The sequence below is a fragment of the Camelus bactrianus genome, chromosome 3, assembly GCF_048773025.1.
Source record: "Camelus bactrianus isolate YW-2024 breed Bactrian camel chromosome 3, ASM4877302v1, whole genome shotgun sequence".
In the NCBI taxonomy this organism is placed as follows: domain Eukaryota; kingdom Metazoa; phylum Chordata; class Mammalia; order Artiodactyla; family Camelidae; genus Camelus; species Camelus bactrianus.
This window is the reverse complement of record NC_133541.1, coordinates 155,427,679-155,447,143: the sequence shown is the minus strand read 5'-3', so window position 1 is coordinate 155,447,143 and position 19,465 is coordinate 155,427,679. Positions and strand designations below refer to the sequence as shown.

The 19,465-nt window shown below is 41.5% G+C and overlaps 1 protein-coding gene across 3 annotated transcripts in view; it reads left to right on the top strand.

Moving 5' to 3' along the window:
* The window catches only part of LOC141577197 (uncharacterized), a 139,488-nt gene extending 126,781 nt beyond the window's left edge, over positions 1-12,707 (top strand). For all 3 annotated transcript variants that reach the window (XM_074361342.1, XM_074361341.1, XM_074361340.1), the window contains one exon: positions 4,069-12,707. The gene's annotated coding sequence lies outside the window, so the exon portion shown is untranslated. The remainder of the gene's footprint in view (positions 1-4,068) is intronic.
* The last annotated feature ends 6,758 nt before the right edge of the window (positions 12,708-19,465 follow it).

The following is a 19,465-nucleotide window of genomic DNA, read 5'->3' as shown; positions in this document are numbered from 1 at the left end:
GCCCTCCTGTGAGGGATCGTTTTATGTTTTTAATGAATAATACACTTTATTTTTAATTTAATAGACTTCAAACTTCCGGAAAATTTACAGGAGTAGTACAATGAACACTTAGATACACTTCACCTAAAAGGGCAGTATTTGTCCTTTTTTGTCTGGCTTACTTCAGCATAATTTTTTAAGGTTCATCCATGTTGTAGCCTGAAACATTAATTTATTCTTTTGGTTTAATAATATCTTTTTTCTTTTTCTTTTTTTTTTGTTTTTGGTCTATTTAAAAATAGTTTCATTGAAGTCTAGTCAGTTTATAATGTTGCATCAGTTTCTTTTTTACAGCACAACACTTCAGTTATATAGGAATATACATGTATTCATTTTCATATTCTTTTTCAACATAAGTTACTATAAGATATTAAACATATTTCCCTGTACTATACAGTATAAACTTGCTGTTTATTCTATACAAAATCAGTATCTGCAAACCTTGAACTCACAAGTTATCCCTTCCCACACCGTCTCCCCTCTGGTAACCATAGTTTGGTTTCTATGTCTCTGTGTCTGTTTCTGCTCTGTAGATAAGTTTCTCTTTCTTTCTTTTTTTTTTTTTTTTAAGATTCCACATAAGAGCGATCTCATATGGTATTTTTCTTTCTCTTTCTGGCTTACTTCTCTTAGAATGACATTCTCCAGGTCCATTCATGTTACTGCAAATGGCATTATTTTATTATTTTTTTAGGCCTACGTAGTAGTCTATGGTATAAATATACTGTAACCTCTTTATCCAGTCATCTGTCAGTGGACATTTAGGTTGTTTCCATGTCTTGGCTATTGTAAATTGTGCTGCTGTGAATATTTGGGGGAAGGTGACTTTTTGAATTAGGGTTACTTCTGGATATATGCCCAGGAGTGGGATTGCTGGATCATAGGGGAAGTCAATTTTTTGTCTTTTGGTGAATCTCCATACAGTTTTCCACAATGGCTCCACCAAACTGCATTCCCAGCACAGTGTAGGAGGGTTCCATTTTCTCCACAGCCTCTCCAGCATTTATTGTTTGTGAACTTCTGAATGATGGCTATACTGACGGGTGTGAGGTGATACTTGATTTTAGTTTTGATTTGCATTTCTCTGATAATGATATTGAGCATTTTTTCATGTGCCTATTGGCCATTTGTATGTTTTCATTGGAGAAAATTTTCTTTAGCACTTCTGCCCATTTTTGGATTGAATTGTTTATTTTTCTTTCTTATGAAGTGCAAAAGCTGTTTATATATTCTGGGAATTAACCCCTTGACAGTCTCATTTAATGTAAATATTTTCTCCCATTCCATAGGCTGTCTTTTTGTTTTGCTTACTGTTTCCTTTGCTGTGAAAAAGCTTGAAAGTTTAATTAGACCCCACTTGTATATTTTTGCTTGTATTTCTATTGCTTGAGTAGACTGCTCTAGGAGAACATTGCTGAGATGCATGACAGATGTTTTGCCTACGTTTTCTTCTAAGAGGTTTGTAGTTTCTTGTCTACATGTTTAAGTCTTTAAGCCATTTTGAATTTATTTTTGTGTGTGCTGTGAGGGAGTAGTCTAACTTCATTGATTTACATGCAGCTGTCCAGTTTTCCCTACACCGTTTTCTGAAGAGGCTGTCTTTACTCAATTGTATGTTCTCACCTCCTTTGTCAAAGATTCAATGACCAAAAGTTTTTGGGACTATTCTTGATAATTTTTTTACCCATTCATTGATGGATGGACATTGTTTGTAAATTTTGGCTACTCTGAATGATACTGCTATGAATATTGATGTGCAAATTTTTGTGAGAATATGTTTTCATTCTGTTGGCTGTACAGTTGGCCCTCCATATCTGTAGTTTCCACTTCGTGGATCCAGATGGCTGGTTGTAAAGGGACTCGAAAATCCTTGGATTATGGAATCCAGGGTGGTGGGTTCCTGAAACCAATCCCCTGAGGATACTGAGGGATGACCCTATATGTAGGAGTAGAATTGCTGAGCCATATGATAACACTAAACTTTTGAGGAAACACCAGACTTTTCCAAAGAAGCTGCACCATTGCCCATTTCCAATGGCTGCATATTGAGGGTTCCCATTCCTCTGCCTCCTCACCGACAATTGTTATTGTCCGTGTTTTGATTATAACCATCCTAGTGGGTGTAAAATGAGATCTCATTTTGATTTTGATTTGACTAGTGATGCTGAGCATCTTTTCATATGCTTATTGGCCATTTGTGTATCTATTTAATTCCTTGGTAAATTAAAAAATTGGGTCGATTTTCTTTGTATTGGTCAGTTGTAAACATTTTTTTTATATCCTGGATACTAGTCTCTTATTAGATATATGCTTTGCAAATTTTTTCTACTATTCTGCAGATTGACATTCCACTTTACTTTTTTTAAACATTAAGACAATTTCTTTCTAGGGGAGGTAATTAGATTTATTCATTTATTTTATTTATTTATTTATTTTTTGCCAAGCATGCACTCTATCACTTGAGCTACCCACTTCCCCTTTCATTTCACTTTCTTGATGATGTCTTTTGTAACAAGTGGTTTTAATTTTGATGAAGTCCAGTTTATCTGGTTTTTTTTTTTTTTATCACTTCTGCTCTTGGTATTGTATCTAGGAAACCATAACCTATCCTAGGACCACAAATATTTATACTATGTCTTCTTTTAGAAAGTTTATAGGTTTAGATTTTACGTTTCTGTCTGTGATCCATTTTCAATTAATTTTTATTTGTTATATACAATAGGGGGTTTCAGATTCTAAATTCATTCTTTTGCCTGCAGATACCCAGCCTTCCCTGCACCATTCGTTGAATAGACTATTCTTTCAATGCAGTGTTGTTGGCACCCTTGTTGAAAACTGACTGTAAATATAAGTTTCCCCCCTGGAATTTTTACTGTGTCTCATAGATTTATGTATCCAAACTTATGACAGTACCATAATGACTTCAGTACTATAGATTTGTAGTAACATTTAAAGTGAGTCCTCCCACTTTGCTCTGCTTCTTCAAGATTGCTTTGGCTGTCCTGGGCCCCTTGCACTTCCATATGAATTTTGGGATCAGTTTTTCAATTTTTGCAAAGAAGTCAGCTGGAATTTTGATAGCGATTCCACTGAATTTGTAGATCACTTTGGGGAGTCTTAACATTTTTAACAATATTGTCTACTATTCCATGAACATGGGATGTCTTCCGTATATGTAGATCTTCTAAAATTTTTTCAGTGATACTTCAAATTGTTCAATGTACAAATCTTGTAAATTTTTGTTAAATGTATCTCCCATTTTATTTTTAATGCTGTTGTAAATGGAAAGGCTGAGCTTCTTAAGGGTGGGACTATATATCAATTTGTTTATTTCTAGGATTCCTACACATCAAATACACTAGGTTTATATTTGCTACATAAATCTGTCCACAACTCTTCCCTCCCCTGTGTTTTAAAAAACCAAGACCCAGGTTAAACTACCTGAACACCTATGTGGAAGTGAGAAATGAGACCCTTGGGTGGGGCTTTGTGCAGATGATACTGAGAACTTATTTAGGATGGCTTCATCTTAATTTCTTTTAAACAATCCTTTCAGTGTATATAGTCAGATACATTAAGAACATGCCCTTTTGATGTACAGAGGAGCTAAGACTATCATTTTCAAATAATTTCTAGTGAGAATGTTGTACTTGAAAACTAATTTGTATCTATCTTTGAAGATTTATGTTTCAGGAGCTTTGACTAAAGAACACCTGTCTTTATTCAATAACGACAACTAAATGCTCAAACAACATGTAAGAGTTTGAGCTGTAACTGGAGGCAGCGCTTACCTCTCCCAATACACTTGTGCTGATCTGCTCAAAGGGGTTCGTCCAACTGTTTGTCAGTAGTCTGTTGGACAAAGCCATAAATCATTGATTTAAGGTTGCTGGAATGCAACATATTCTTATTAATACTAAGTAAGCCCATATTGAGTGCTTACTGTATGTTGGGAATTGTCCCTCAGACTCACATGAATTTTATTTCTCTGAAAACCTTACATATTTCCTTGTTATTCCCACTTTACAGATAAGGAGACTGAGGATTAAGTCTTCTCTCTTTTTGGGGGAGCTCATTATCAATGACCGGAAGTTGTAAGGAAAAAGATATTGATTCATCCTGAGAAAATATTTTTCTGAGAGTCAGCAATGAAGAGGGTGACCACTGAAGAGGGTGATCATTGTTCGAGTGAGACGAGCCCCGTGTTGTACGGAGTCAGCATCCCAGTCCTGGACACGGCACTGTGCTGCGTGGTGGGTGAGGCGGCGTGGCCGCGCAGGGAACGAGGATGCCGGGCCGTTGGGCTGTGCTCAGGCCTGGTGAGGCTTTCTCTGAAGAGCAGTGGACCATCATTGACAGATTTTAATTAGGGGAGTGGGGTGCTCTCGTAGATCACTTTTGTGTTTGTAGAATGCTTGCAAACATTCAGTAGGCTCGGCAGAAAGTGATGTGACGAATCAGAGTAGGGTGGCTGCGAGGTGTAGCAGTGTTCAATTTTCAAGTGGTTTTCAGTCCCATGTTTGTTGCTCAGTAGACGTGTCACTTTGGATGACGCACTCAAGGAAGTGAAACAATTTATTTAATCAATTGAAGCAGTGATGTACCCAATTCCCAGGACTGTTGTGGAGATCCAGTGAGATAACATTTGCACAGTGTGCAGCGTGGTCCCCAGCCCAGAGTCAGTGCTGAGGGAGTGCCTGTGAGTACCTGGTAGGTCAGGTGTCGGTGGTGGGTCTCGGTGACTGAGGAAATCTGAGCCCTGAAGGAGGGGTCCAGTCACATCTGTGAGTGATGGGCCTGAGCTGGGAGGGGCAGAGAGACCTTCCCTCCCAACCAGGGGCCCTGGGCAGGACGGTTATGGGAGGAGCACCGTGAAGTCAGCTCTTTGCAGGTGGAGTTGGAGTTGCTCTTGAGACATCTAAGTGCAGTGTCACGAGCTCACAGAGGAGGTCTGGGCCCGGGCTGTGCATTTTCCTATAATCTCAATCCCTGAGGACGCCGAGGTATTGATCGCTGAACGTGAAGTATTCTTTACAGGACAAGTGAATAGTAGTATCATCTCTGTCATCAAAGCTCACGTCTCTTTATTCATAACCCACTTTGTTAATTGGATACTTACAGGGCGGTTCTTCACCGCCCTCCCCTAGGCTCAGGCTCCACAGTAAAGAGCTGGTGAGCCTCCCTCTTTTCCAGAAGTAGACACATTTAGCTGGTAGCCGTCTACACCTCGCCAGACTTAGAATTTTAATTTGTTGTTTTAATTCTATTATCTGTTGGTCATCTCCTGACAGGAGAGACGTTTTACCTCACGGTCATGTTTCAATTAGCTGTTACTGAGAATTGCTGATCTGATCCATAGTGTATGTATTATATTAACTTTTTAGAGTACTTATCATTTTTCTTTCTTTGCCCTTAAATTTTGTTTGCCCCTTCAAGTTTCTATCCTATTTCGGGCCTTAATTTTTTTAATTAAAAAATGTGTGTTAGTAGTTAAGAAAACAAAAGCAAAGAAACAATGCACATGATATCTAAGTTTAGAAAATATCTATTGTGTTTTCTGTCTCGGCAATGGAGTGTTCTAGAAACTCGTGAAAACGTTCATTACACAAGTTCCTTAAAATGCTGATTAAGAAATAAATCCTTCCTTCCTCATCTTTCAAGCTGCACAGCTAATTTTCAAGAAAGTGAGGGGAAATCCTCAGAATCCAAGTCATACCAGAAAGCAGGGATTCTGGGAGATACGCGAGACTTAGAAGCCCTGGGGTGCCGGTTGGCTCCTGAACTGAGTGTTAGTTGCCCTGGCAGGAGGGCGGGAGGTGAGCCCCAGGCCTCTCACCCTGGGAGATGGATGGCTCATCCTATGTAAGGCCAAGCACATCCTGAGAATCCTGTTTAATAAAGAGTGAATTAGAAAGAAAGTAAAATATCATTCCTCAAGGCAAGAAATTAAGGAAAGTCAATTTTTGGGGAAGCAGGGAAAAATAACTAATCCAAAGTAAGGATTTAGTTTAAAGCTGTTCTGGCATGAGAGTGACAACAAACTCCTGGCAGAAAATCACAGCTCCTCCCGGAATGAGAAGTTGTGTTTTGAATGAAACAGTGAACAGCCATTCCTAAAAAGGCCTCCTGAGTCTTCTGGATCAAGATACTAGACCCAAACAGCTCTCTTCCAAGGTCTCATTTAAATAACCAGAAAGGTTTTAAAGGAAAGAAGCCATAATCATAGTTCTATTTATTGACATTAGTATATGCTAGGAATTCAGAGGTGACTATGGAGTTTTCTCCTCTTTTATGGACCTTATTTTCTGTTTGACATAGTTGGGGAGCTGGGTGGAGGGAGGTTTTAGTCTGTTGCAATTAGCTAGGAAAGGAAATTAAGAAAGCAGTGAAGGGTGGGTGAACTTTTTAGCTGAGGACAGTCCTGTTCAGTTGGCTTTTAATTGCAGGCTCGATGAGTTTTCACTGGAGGGAATTGATCTTACAGAAGATGGACTTAACTCAGGCCTCTTCAGAATGGACAAATGAACCTGGAGAAAGACAGTCAAATCTGTGCAGACATTAAAGTTCACGTGAACGTGCTGTATCCCTGAGCCAAAGATAGGACAAGTAGGCAGCACTTCTTGAGGACAGAGGGGTGGTTTTTAAGGTTCTCCAAGAATGAATCCCAGGGAACCGGGATGGCCAGTTGTCAAACTGTGACTTTGCTCTTTGGACGGTGTGCCCACCAAAGGTATTTTCCATTTATTAGTTTTCATTTCTCTTAAATACATCTCAGGTGATGAGGACGTGGGCACAAGCATTGGACGCCATGTCGAGGAGACTTTGGATACCTGCCTAGAAGCGCGGGCACAGCTGCGGCTGCGTCATACATCTTGCCGCCCACCCCGTTGCCCGGCTCCGTGATCACGGCAGGGTGGTTCCATGATGACCTGTCCATCTCCTTTGTGACATTGTAACCCACCAAAAACCGGAGCATATTAGCTTGGCTTTGTTCTTTTCCATCCTTTTCTTTGAATGGACTGATAGTGGACCCAGTTATGTTAGCAGATGTTTTACAAGTAGGGCTCTCAGTACAAACCTCGTAATCCCCACTGTGTGATCTAGAGAAGAAAGTTACATTCTTTCCAAATTGTTTTGATGCACTTATGTGGGAAAATGGTGTACGTTTGAATATGTATTTCCTCTCTGAATCATCATGGCTAGAGATGAATGTGGGCAGACATGGAATGTGTTTTCTGTATTTGAACTGTATGGTCCCCTAAATTCTCCCCAGCTTTTTAAAGTCATCACTGGAGTGCTACCTCCAGAGTGTCCCAAAGCATCCACCACTGCCTGTTCTTCAGACACTGTGAGTTTCCAAGTTGGAGAAGGCTGCTAGCTGGTGAGGCATTCTCTGGCACATCTCTGGCTGGCTGATGTGGGCTTAGCACCCAAGACTTGGCAGACAGTAACTAACCACGATCACTTCTATTTCTGGGACACTCATGAAGGATTTTAGACGTATGCTAGTGGCATACGTTATTTCAATTAGTTTTCCCAACAATCATAATTAGATTTTTTCACCTGTATTAATAAGTAAACTGTCAAAGCGAGTGACGTGCAGACTTTGGACTGGAACACGGGTCTTTCTGATCCCAGTCTCTGTTCCCTCCCCGGCCTATCCTTCCAGATGGCCAGGAGACTCTTCCTCAGTCTTGAGTTTCCTGCTGATATTACCACTCTCTTTGTTTCTAGGAGAGGAAAAGAAGTCTAAACTTACTTTCCAGTTGAAAATGGAATGGAGAGTTAACGTTGGAAGCCGGGAGAGTCTGTCCTGTGATGAAGCGGTCTCCGAGCCACTTCCACTGGGACGTCAAGTCACTGTCTGGGCCCCTTGCTCAGCCTGTGCACAGGTGACAGCGCAGATGTGCCGAGCAGTCCTCCCGGACAGGGCAGTGGGTTGGAAATGAGTTTGGGGATTTGGTTTCATTTCATAGGTTTCTGAGGGCCTTGGCCTGGCACTTCGAGTGGGATCATTCCCTGTCCCACATACTCGTGCTCTGGGCCCGTGCAGACCTGATGTGGCCTCAGCCTGAGGCTCAGGGCCCGTGGTGAAGTGGAGAATTTTAGTCCAGGGTCTGTGGAGGCTCTGACAATTCTGGGTCGTGGGACATTGTCCAGGATGATAATAATTCCTCCCCGAGATTCAGATTTCCTTGCCTGTGAGCCGGGGTAGTAATAGTTTCTGAAATGATTGTAATGATTCAGTAACGGGCACAGCATGTGCTGCCAGGTAGCTGGTGCTTAAGGAGCAGAAGTCGCAGTCACTCTGTCAGCCTCTCACTGTGTGCTCTGTGCTTTGAGAAGATGTGTATTTGGTGAAAGTCCTGCCCAAATACTAGGGTCTAGATGAAACGTTGTTCCTTTACTTTCCCTTTCTTTTGCTCTTTCCTTTCTCTGCGTCTCATGTGTAGGGAGCAGATTCCTCTGTTTCAGGGAATACAGGCCTTTCTAGGAAAAGGACAGGATGAACGTGGATAGGTGGGGCCGGAGGGGGTCTGGAGCATCTGCACAGCGCTGCTTCCCTGCATTTCTGCATCCGGTCCCATCAGTGCACGAAGTCAGCCTTCCTCTTCCTTCCTGTGTCATCAGGTCTCTGTTTTATGGGAAAACATTTTTTACGTGTCTTTTTTCACTTACATGTTTCGTTCAGATGCTTGTTGCTTTTCTCCCTGTGCTTCAGCATTCCTAGGAGAGAATTCAGCAGTGCAGCATCCTCTCCGAGCTCTATGAGTTGATCGGCTTCCACCGCAAGTTCGCCTTCTTCAAGTGGGTGGCCCCCGTGCAGCGCGAGGCCCCCGGCATCCCGGAGCCTGGCGGGAAGGCCTGCTACCGACTCCTTCTGCAGACGCTTCCAGGCTAGAGTCTGTCACTGATTCTGCAGGACTTCAACAAAGGTTTTGGAACTAAAACATTGCTTCAGTCCGATTAACCATGCCTTGTTTGGGCCCTGCTCTCCTGTCTCAACAGGGTGAATTGTGATTCGTGTAGAGCAGGACACAGCAGACTTTTTTCTGTCAAGGGCTTGGGAGTCAATATTTCAGGATCTGCAAACCTCCTGATCTCTGGTGCAGCTGCTCAGCTCTGCTGTTCAGACGCCAGAGCAGCCGGACAGTCCACACACCCACAGAGCTTTATTCACAGCAGTGGCTGTGGCTGGATTGGGTATATGAACTGCAGTTTGTCCCCACAGCCTCCTCAATATTGACGCCTGTACCTGAGCGTGCATTTGCGACAATGGGTGAACTTACACTGACACGTCATCATCACCAAGAGCCCATATTTGACACTAGGATTTACACTTGGTGATGTGCACTCTGTGGATTTGGACAGATGTACAATGACACGTTTCTACCATCACAGCATCATACAGAGTAGTCTGTCTTAGTGACCCTAAAAATGCTCCGTGCTGCACCTCATTCATTACTCCTTCCCCTCTAGCCTCTGACAGTAACTGATCTTTTAGTCTCTGTGTTTTTGCCTTTCCCAGAACACCATACAGTTGGAATCAGACAGTTGCAGAACCTTCCCAGATTGGCTTCTTTCACTTAGTAATATGCATTTAAGGTTCCTCCATGTCTTTCCATGCCTTGATAACTCATTTCATTTTAACACCATAAATAGTCCATTTTCTGCCTGGACCACAGTTTATTTATCCATTCACCTACTGAAGAACAGCTTAGTTGTTTCTGAGTTCTGGTGATTATGAATAAAGCTGCTATTAACATCTGTATGCAGATTTGTGTGTGGACGTAAGTTTCCATTTTGTTCAGTAAACACCAAGGAGCACAGTTGCCAGATCATATGGTAGGAGTACGTTGAGTTTTGTAAAAATTTGCGAGACCGTCTTCCAAAGTATCTGGGCCATTTTTCATTCCCACCAGCAATGCAAGAGAATTCCTGACGCTCCACATCCTCACCAGCATTTGGTGCTGTCAGTGTTCTGAGTTTTGGCAGTTCTGACTGGTGTGCAGTGATACCTCGCTGTTTCAGTCTGCAGCCCCTTGATGAAAGATGCTGTGGAGCATTTTTCCATAGATTTCTTTGGCATCTAGTTTCCATGTTGAGGTGTGTGTTGAGGCATTTTGCTCATTTTTTAAGCCGGTTATTCATTCTTCTTGTTGAGTTTAAAGAGATTTTGGTGTATTCTGGTTATCAGCCCTTTATCAATGTGTCCCTGCCCTTCACCTGCAGCACCGGAGTTGTCCTTTGGGTCTCAGTGGAGTGTCATCTCTTCAAAGAGGTTCCCTGTCTTCCCTCACCTAAATACTGTCCTTGAACTTTTCACTTTCATTGACTCACTTTGTTCTTTTTAAATAGCATTTCCCATAATTTGTAAGTACATTAAAAAAAAAAGGCAATGATTGAACACTGCCACCCCCACCAGGCTGTGTGCCCTGTGAGAGCAGAGACCCTGTCCCCACTCACCATGTCCCATGACAGCACATGTCACATGTCCATGTAAATGTGTGTAACATGGGGCCAAACCTGATGAGCAGCTATGACGACATGTGTTGGCTACCATTCATTGAATAGAGTTTGTTTCTTGATCTTAATTTTAAATCACATGAATGAAACATGTTTCTTTTGAAAAATAAAACAACAAAGCACACCTCCATGTGATTGGTACTTTCTACTTAGCCTTCTGACCCAGGAGGGGACGTTCACCATCATTTTGTGGAGGAGGTTGGGGAGGTAAAGTAGGAGAGTTAGCTCAAATAAAGTAAAAATGATAACTATCAGTTGGCTTTATTTTCACTAAGACAAATGTTACTTTAAATCATATCTCAGCTGTTTTTCTGTTGTTTTAAACACTTCTCATAGAATTAAATGGAAGCCCACTAAACCCTGAAAGGGAAATTATGTGCTCAGGTCCTGAAAAGTGTTTATGTCTATTTCTTGAAATGCACATTTTCCCTGCTGGTTACAGAAGTCATGGCGGGAACACAGCCGTGAGCTGTGTGTGTCTGCCAGCTTCACGGGCTGCTCACTGTCATTTTCATTTTCTTGTGTTGCAGTGTATGAAGGTTTTCCATCAGACTGTTTGCTCAGCCCCTTCCTGAATGAGGGATTGAATTTTCCACAGGAAATCTTATGGAAGAGAGTGACAAGGCACATGGGTTTCCCAAAAAGGAATAGTTGATGTAATAAACTCTCACTATGGTGAACTTTTTGAATACAAGCGAGTTGAAAATTTTATCACTAGGTCATATGCCACAAATCTGTCTTAAGAATAAAAAGATTCAGATTTTATAGAAGAAGCAGTTTGAATCAAGTATAAATTACAATTTGTACACTAGTTGGTGTTAGAACATATACTCACTCTTACCATAATTGCCTGTGGTAGGAACTGGATCATTATTTATTTATTTAAAAAAAAATCCTCAAGGTTCTACTTGCCCCATTCTTGATGCGGCAGTGCTGAGGTTAGTTAAGTTATGAAATTTAGAATTCTTGGCTAGGTTTTCAGGACATTGATTTCAGCCTCTTTATCTTTTTTAGAATCTCTTCTTTGTGTTGGTCTTTGGTCTTTTGACAATGTGGAAATACTGCACAGATCTGTCTTTCCCTTTTTTCCTGTCTTTATGGGAAAAGATTTCTGTAAGACACACTACTAGGACATTAAGGATTTTGTGTGGGGTAAGTTTGGTCGGCTCAAAGGATTTCAATTAATACGTATTAATTCTTGCTATTCAGCTAATGATAAGAAAATTATAAAATAACTTAAGTATACATCAATAAATATAGTACAATAAGCCCATCACCCAGATTAAGGAATTCACAAACATTTCCATATTTCCTTTATTCACACCTTTGTTCTTTTACTTGTCCTTTGTTGAAGTATTTGACAGCAAATTCAAGAAAACATGTCATTTTACCCTATGTACTCAAGTAGGCATGTCTGAAAAATGAGGGCCATTTCTTTGATCAGGTTTTACCATTTGACTTATGTGCTCGTTAAGTACCAGCTGTATCAGGCATCTCACTAGGCATTAGGAATCCTTGGGGCAATGAGACAGTCCTGGCTCCCAAGGAAGTTAAGGGCTGATGGAAGAAACCAACACAGGAGCGTTGGTGCCTCACCTAAGGTCCCTGCGGGATGACAACAATTGGAAAAATTTTGTGCACAATACAGTGGGATTCACAGAAGGGACTGGTCAGACTAGTAGGGCAGGCCGTGAGAGAGGCGGTCAGCAGGGCTACAAGAGGAGGAATCATTTGATCAGAATCTGAAATCTTTTCTGCCAACCTTCCTACCAAGCCCCTAGGGCCCATCACACACAACCCTGTGCTGTAACTGTTTTTGATTCCTGTTACCACGTCTCCTTCAGGAAGGATTTTAAGATGGAAAATATTTAAAATCAGTAATTGTTGCCAGAAGGGACATAGAACAAAGAACATGGAAACAACACAAATTTCCATCAGCACATGACTGGATAAAGACAAGGTGATACATATCTACAATGGAATACTACTCAGCCATAACAGATGCAATTTGCAGCAACATGGATGGACCTGAAGACTGTCATTCTAAGTGAAGTGGGGTGAAAAGAGAAAGAAAAATGCCATATGACTTCATTTATGAGGAATCTAAAATTAATAGCAATAATAATAAGACCACAAATGAACTAATTGTTATTTTGATTTCTTGAATATGCTTAAGCACATATGACTGTCCTTTGTGATTGGATTACGATATTCTGTTTATTATTCTTTTGTAGTTGGCTTTATTCCTCTGGTAACTATGTAAGTTTAAAAATCTGAAACTCTAATCTGTTCTTAGAAACAATAATTAGTACATATATGTAACTAAAAAAATACAGTATACTCTATACATGTATTTACATGCAATGTGTATGTGGAGTTGAACTGAAATAATTATACCTAATAATACTGAAAAAGGAAAAAAATAAAATAATATATAAAAAAAACTAATCACCCCTCTTTAAATATTAAAACATTCAGTTCTGAGATTCTGTGAAAGACAGCATGGAAGTAGGTTTTTAAGTTTTTCTCCTTGCTCCTCGGTGAGCAGCCTGGGCTGCACATCTTGGCCGCCACAGGCACCCAGGACTTGCCGGCTTGCTCCTCACTTGTTGGGAGGAAGAATAGCTGCTTCAGGAATATTTATGCTCTTAGAAGTTGCTGAAAACCCCACAGAGCTTCTGTTTACATGGAGTGTATCTGTCAATATACCCCATTTTAGAAATTTGAACAGAAAATTTAAACCCAAGAACTGACAAGCACACGCTGCCCCAGCACGTGGTCAAAGCAGTGCTGACACGGTGGCGTGTGTTGGTTCTAGAAAAAATGCACCATACAGTCAAGAATGAGGGTGAACCCACAGATCTCATCTCAGCAATGCTATGAAGAGGTGGGACCCAAAGCCCCTAAAACAGTGCTGAAGTCCCCAGATGTCCCAGAACACACAGAGCCATGGGACCAAGAATCCAGTGTCTCATGGATCATCAGCCGTGGAGACCGCGTCCTGGGTCAGGAGAAGTAAAAGTAGGGATACCAGGCACACAGTCCTATTACAGCAAAGCTTTAAAGGTGTTGAATTGACTAAAAGAGTGGCAAAGATTTGCATTTAGAATACTACATTTCCTCTCCTGGAGACGTTAGAATGATAACACTGATTAACAGAGGATGATTGTAATGGATTAACTATGATACTGATGACATGAGCTGCTCACACTAACCCTGCACTCAATGTAGACTAAGCCTTTTATGCACACACTTCATTAGGTCTCCACATCCCTGCAAGGTGGCTTTAAGCACTCATACAACCATGAAATCAGTGACTATAAAACAGTCACAAGGCTTTCTCTGCAGCATGAGGTAGCAAAACCAGCAAGGATTTTCAATGACAAAATCCAAAATCATATATATTTGGGAAAGAAAGCAAACAAAACACAGAAGGACAATAAAACAAAAGAGCAGATGGAATGGAAACTTTTATTGAAGAAAGCAATGATTGATTCAATTACAACAGGTAATGTCCCTGGTATAATTGAACCATCAATCCAAATTTTTGGAATAGTGAGTTGTGAAATTACTGTCTCATTTAATATTGGAATTCCTAGTTGGACCAATTTGATATACATCACTGGTGTGATGTTATCTATTTAGGTAAATAACAATATTCATATTTTTTAAGGTAACAGGAATTATAACACAGGACTCCAGATTTAGAGAGAGAATTCAAACAACTACTATCGTACTCCATCCAGTAAGGACAAGTGTCCCTGCGTCACCAAAACAATGAGAATTTGCACACAGAAAACACATTTCTCCACTTGTGACAAATACAAGACCGTGAACCATGAATTACGAGAAGAAGCAACTGTTTAAATGCCATGGGCAAAATTTTTTATCATCTTGAAAACATCACTGATGCACTAAGTAAGAAAAAAAATTGTTTTACTAGCAAATCTAACTGACACAGGGGATTTTCCAAGTGAGAAGGTAATTCCAAAAATTGCAGTAAAATGAGTTAAGATGATCTGTGCAGTGACGGAGCTGATATTAGACTGACCAGCATCACGATTTCCAGTTTTACACTTGCTCTCTTCTTGTCACCTCTGACACAAGAATGCATCATATGATTTTTTTCTTTAGGGAAAAAAAGATAAATAAAAACTAACTAGAAGATGTGGTATGGAAAGCAGTAATGAATTTGTCTAACCTAATAATGCAGCCAGTGTAATGTAGCACTTAATCGGGCACTAGAATTTTTTAATTCATGATTTATTTTATATCCTATTTCTATCCTAAAGGAGGCACTTAAAGTTTTCTACTTTATTCAACATATCTTGTGAGGGTTGTGATATACACTGGTATGGCAGTTTTCAGAGATTCAAAATCGCCTCTGTGGTTGTGGTCAGGAAAGGCAAGGCTCCCTCAGAGCTGAGACGGAGAAGGAATCCCCGGAGTCAGCCCCCGGGCAGCTTCCGAACCGCATCTGCTTGCACTTGGCACAGGACACCATCAGCAAGTGTAACTCTGACAAGGAGATTTCCCCGGGGACCGGGGAGGTGCTCTAACATTCTGAAGCCACTTGTTTCCCAGTTAGGTAAGGCTTGGAAAAACAGTTTATTAGAAGTGACTCCCTTTGTATGTGCTTTTGTCCTGAGAGGTCACTAATTAGCATAAATATAAAATACCCCATAATATAAGAATTTAGGTACCCCATTTTTCCATCTACCTGTCTATTTGTTTATCATATTTATACTTAGGTTACACTTTCCATGATGTTCAATTCCGGGCACCAAAAAAGAAAGGTTGCAAAATATTTCTTATAAAAAGCGGGAATGGGTCTAAGGTTTAAAAACCACTACTGCTAACAATAAAAGCCAGATAATATTTTTAACCTCAATTGCATCAGACCTTCCCGAATTCCTCCCTTAAGTTCACAGTTAAAACAATAATGGAATCTCTGTCCTTCCAAGACTCGGGCCTGATGGCCACCCATCCAGATATCTTTCTGTGGGTCCCTACTTGTCCTCGAGGCCCCCAAACACAACTTACGGGTTGAAATTTCTTCAGTGTTCCTACTGTAGGGGAAACCTGGAAGTCCCAGGCACTGTCCAGGAGTCACACCTACCTGCAAAAATCAAAGTCATGTGACTGAAACGGGACAACCCAGGTTGTGTGGTAGGGCTGAAAGCTTACCAAAAACAGGTTTGGGGGCCTTACCCAAGCCCTCCAGCTCCTAACATGAAGAAGGACAGGGAGGCCAAATTAACCACGAGACTGTGTGGCTTAATTACCCCATGAATAAAGGATTTGTGCCAGTGCCACCTTTAGACAGGGAACCCCAGAACCCAGACTTGGAAGCACCCTGTCCCCTACCCTCTGAACAAATATTCTCTCAAGACACATAGTGAGAGATGGGAGCCCCGGTGAGCTCTGGAATAAGATGCGACCTGAAAGACTGCTGGTAACAAATGGTGTGCAGCTCGGGCAGCCCCCAGGACCACCAGCCATTCTGGTACCACTGATGCCCACACTTCCATCCACAACAGTTTCTTCAGGACACTTATGCACATATAACCATCACACAAAAATGATTGCTTAGACATATTTTAAGAGAAATAACATTATGAGAATGCCAAATTCATGACATGTCAGAGTCAAGACCCCAGAGTATTTACTGGATGAGATCTCACGTGTGCCCCGCAGTGAGCTTTAAACCCTTAGGACACAGTCATGGAACAGTAGGCATTTTCTTTCTTTCCTCCAAGTTGGCTTTACTGGAGAACTCCGTAGACACAGGAAGACTCTGTTTCCCACCTCTACTACTTACACAAAGGGCTCATCACGTGGTGAGGGATCAGCGCTTGTGCGACCGGCTCCAATGTGAGCACTCCAGTGCCCAGCTCCTCCAGGAGCAGAGACCCCCCCAGGAGAAGAGCGCCCCCCACGGGCACTGCAGTGCCTGCAAGAATCAGGAGTCTGATGAGTGAGCCTGGGGCGGGCAAGTCAGGAAGCAAGCACCGCTCCCTCAAGCTCTGCAGGTGATCTCTGTGTCATCTTGAATAAATACAGTCAGGATTAAAGATGTTTGACAAGAGGGTAAAAGGTAAGGCCTCCCCAAATCTCCTCGCATTCCTTTAGTTGGAGACCTGGTAGAACACATGGCGACAAGAGACGCTGGCTTTTCATGCCCACGTTGGCCTCAGGGCTACAGGGGTGGCCACGGTGCTGCCTCCGCCCCACTTCCTGCCTTCGTCCTGCAGACCTCACAGGGGCCGCTGACTCGTTTCTCTGACTTTCTCTCCTTGGTTGTGCTGCACTTCCAGCTTTTAAAAGCTCACAAACTCCTCACTGGAAAATCTTTAACAATGAACCCAAGTCAAATGAAATCAACCAAAGAGACACACTGCCTTCTTCATTACTTTATATTTTAGGATGAAATTCTTGAAGAAGACTCCCTGACCTGAAGGGGTAGATGGAGGAGAAAAGAAAACAAGACAAGCATTTTTGGGTCCATAAAAAATGAGAGGTAACCAGATGGTGTCTAGTCTTCATTGCACCTCTCTGCCTGCCCCAATTTCACATGCCCCTCCCAACTGAACTCATCAGAACTCGACTGAAGGAGACGGCTGTGCAAATTTATTGGAAACCAAATAAATCACTACGGAAACAGTCTCCCAAACCCAGCGAGAACACTGTAAGCTGACCAGTGCCAGGATCTGAATACGTGCAGATCAAAATTCCGACCCCCTCCCTGGTAGGTGTACTTACAGTGGGGGTGTCGCCGTGCAGTTTGTCTGCATCCAACATATAAAAATGAAAGGGACTCCAGTTTTCAACATCACAGTCCCTCTGAAACAACTGGTGGTCAATTAGCGTTTGTCTCCAGCAAAACTCGATTTTCTCCCCTGCACGTGGAGGTGAACACACAGAAGAGACTGATGATCCCCGCTGCGAGTGTAGCTAAGTGTGTCTAAGCAAGCTGGCTCCATCAGCATCCTGATGAGCAGGGGAGTGTGTGAGCCGCGGGGCTCTGCATACTAATGGCCAGGCAAGAAGGGCGCTTTCTTACATTGGGGAGAAAAAGGCTGGAGCAGCACTCGCTGGAAATAAATTCTAATTAAACCTTCAGGTGCGGTTCCTGCAGCAGAACCCACGCCAATAGATGAGGCTCCCTCCGTGCTGTCCAGTCATGTGAACCAGGCTCATTAATATACCTGTGTGTTTGGTTTAGCAAGTGAATCATGTCTGTTTTCTGGAAATTACATGAGGGTGGTAAACCTTCCAAACATGTTCATTTATTTGCTGTGGACTTTGTTTAATCCTCTTAAGAGCATTTAGAATGACAAACTTCTTAAATTAGCAAGTTTGCCCGAGTGACCTTTCCAGGCACATGGGCCAAAACCTAGGACAGCCCAGAAGCAAATTCAAAACAGTTCCAGCTGCACAGCACTGCAGAATGTGTCCAGTTTGAGAATAAGGATTTTTTTCTCCACACACTTTTCCTCCTCTGCCCAAATTAATCAGCCTCTGCTGCTCTTGTGTAATGAGTATCGTATGACTCATCTTCTCTGCCTGTAAAATGGAAATGGGAAATACTTCTGCCCAATAAAATGACATAGAACTAAGCCCCAAAATTATATATATTTAAAAAAAAAACGGCTTTACGCTGTCCAGGGATATGAATCATTTATTTAATATATCAATTGTTACTAGAATAATCTTTTCAAAATGTAACCCCTCCTCAGAAAACTTCAACTACTATTCGATAAAAATATCACAGAAAATTTCTGAAAAGAATTTAAAGGAAAATCATTTTTAACTGAATCATGTTCTAGGCACACTGAATAAATTCTTTTTAGAGAACTACTTGTTTTTAATAAATGACCTATAAAAATACACCCAGCATTAACCAGTAAATCTTCATTCCTTATTTTAAAATTCTTAAGGCATGCTATATTTCTTAAATCAAATGAGGAGATATTTGCAAGCCAATGGACAACGGAATTACCTAAGAAGACATTACAAAGCAGCAAGAGCAACTAGCACTTTGCCAAGCATTCTGCCTGAGAGTCACTCGTACCATCTTATTTTGACCTGACTGCTTAGAGGTGAGCTCCATCAGCCCATTTAACACATGAAGAAACTGAGGCTATGTGTGGTCATGTTTCCAGTACTTGGTGGAGCCAGGATCCAAACCCGGATCTTTGTCTATAGAGCCTGTGCCTTTACCAGATCACACTAAATTTCTCACTCTTCAAATGCACTCAGTCCCCGAGGTAAAACACCTTCCTTCCATTTCTAGGAGTTTTAGGAATTACTGAATTACAAGGACTAATCAGACATTTGTGTGAGCTAATCTTATATTTTCTGATTTTCCTGAATCAGTTCAGGCTGAATTCATTCTACTTACGAGAAGTCCTGAGGCAGAGGAGAGAGGGGAATATAAGCCAGACATAAACAATTTCAAGAGATCCACTTCATCAAGGAATCAAAGTATTAAGTAAGCCATTCTGCAACATGCTTGTCAATAAACCTTGTTGTCTCTCTCTCAGCCTGAAGGAGGGTAAGCCCTCCAGCCCATCTGCCTTCCAGCCACATACCCTGGATGACCTTGGTTCCCTCACCGGTGACACATGTGTTCTCCTGGGACTCTTTGTAGAGATTAAATGATAAAACTGTATGCAAAGGCGCTACTTCATTGCCAGACAGTAGGTACTAAACAAATAATAAAATTATTTTGTTTCATGAAAATGGGAGGCAAGTCTCCCAATTAAACATTCCTGATAGAATCCCAACAAGCACTTTAATTTGTCTACAAGAAATTGTAAAATAGCATTTCTTTTTTGAAGGCCGTATCCATTCTCCCTACTTTTTACCAATCCTGGCTGTTATCCTGAAAATCTAT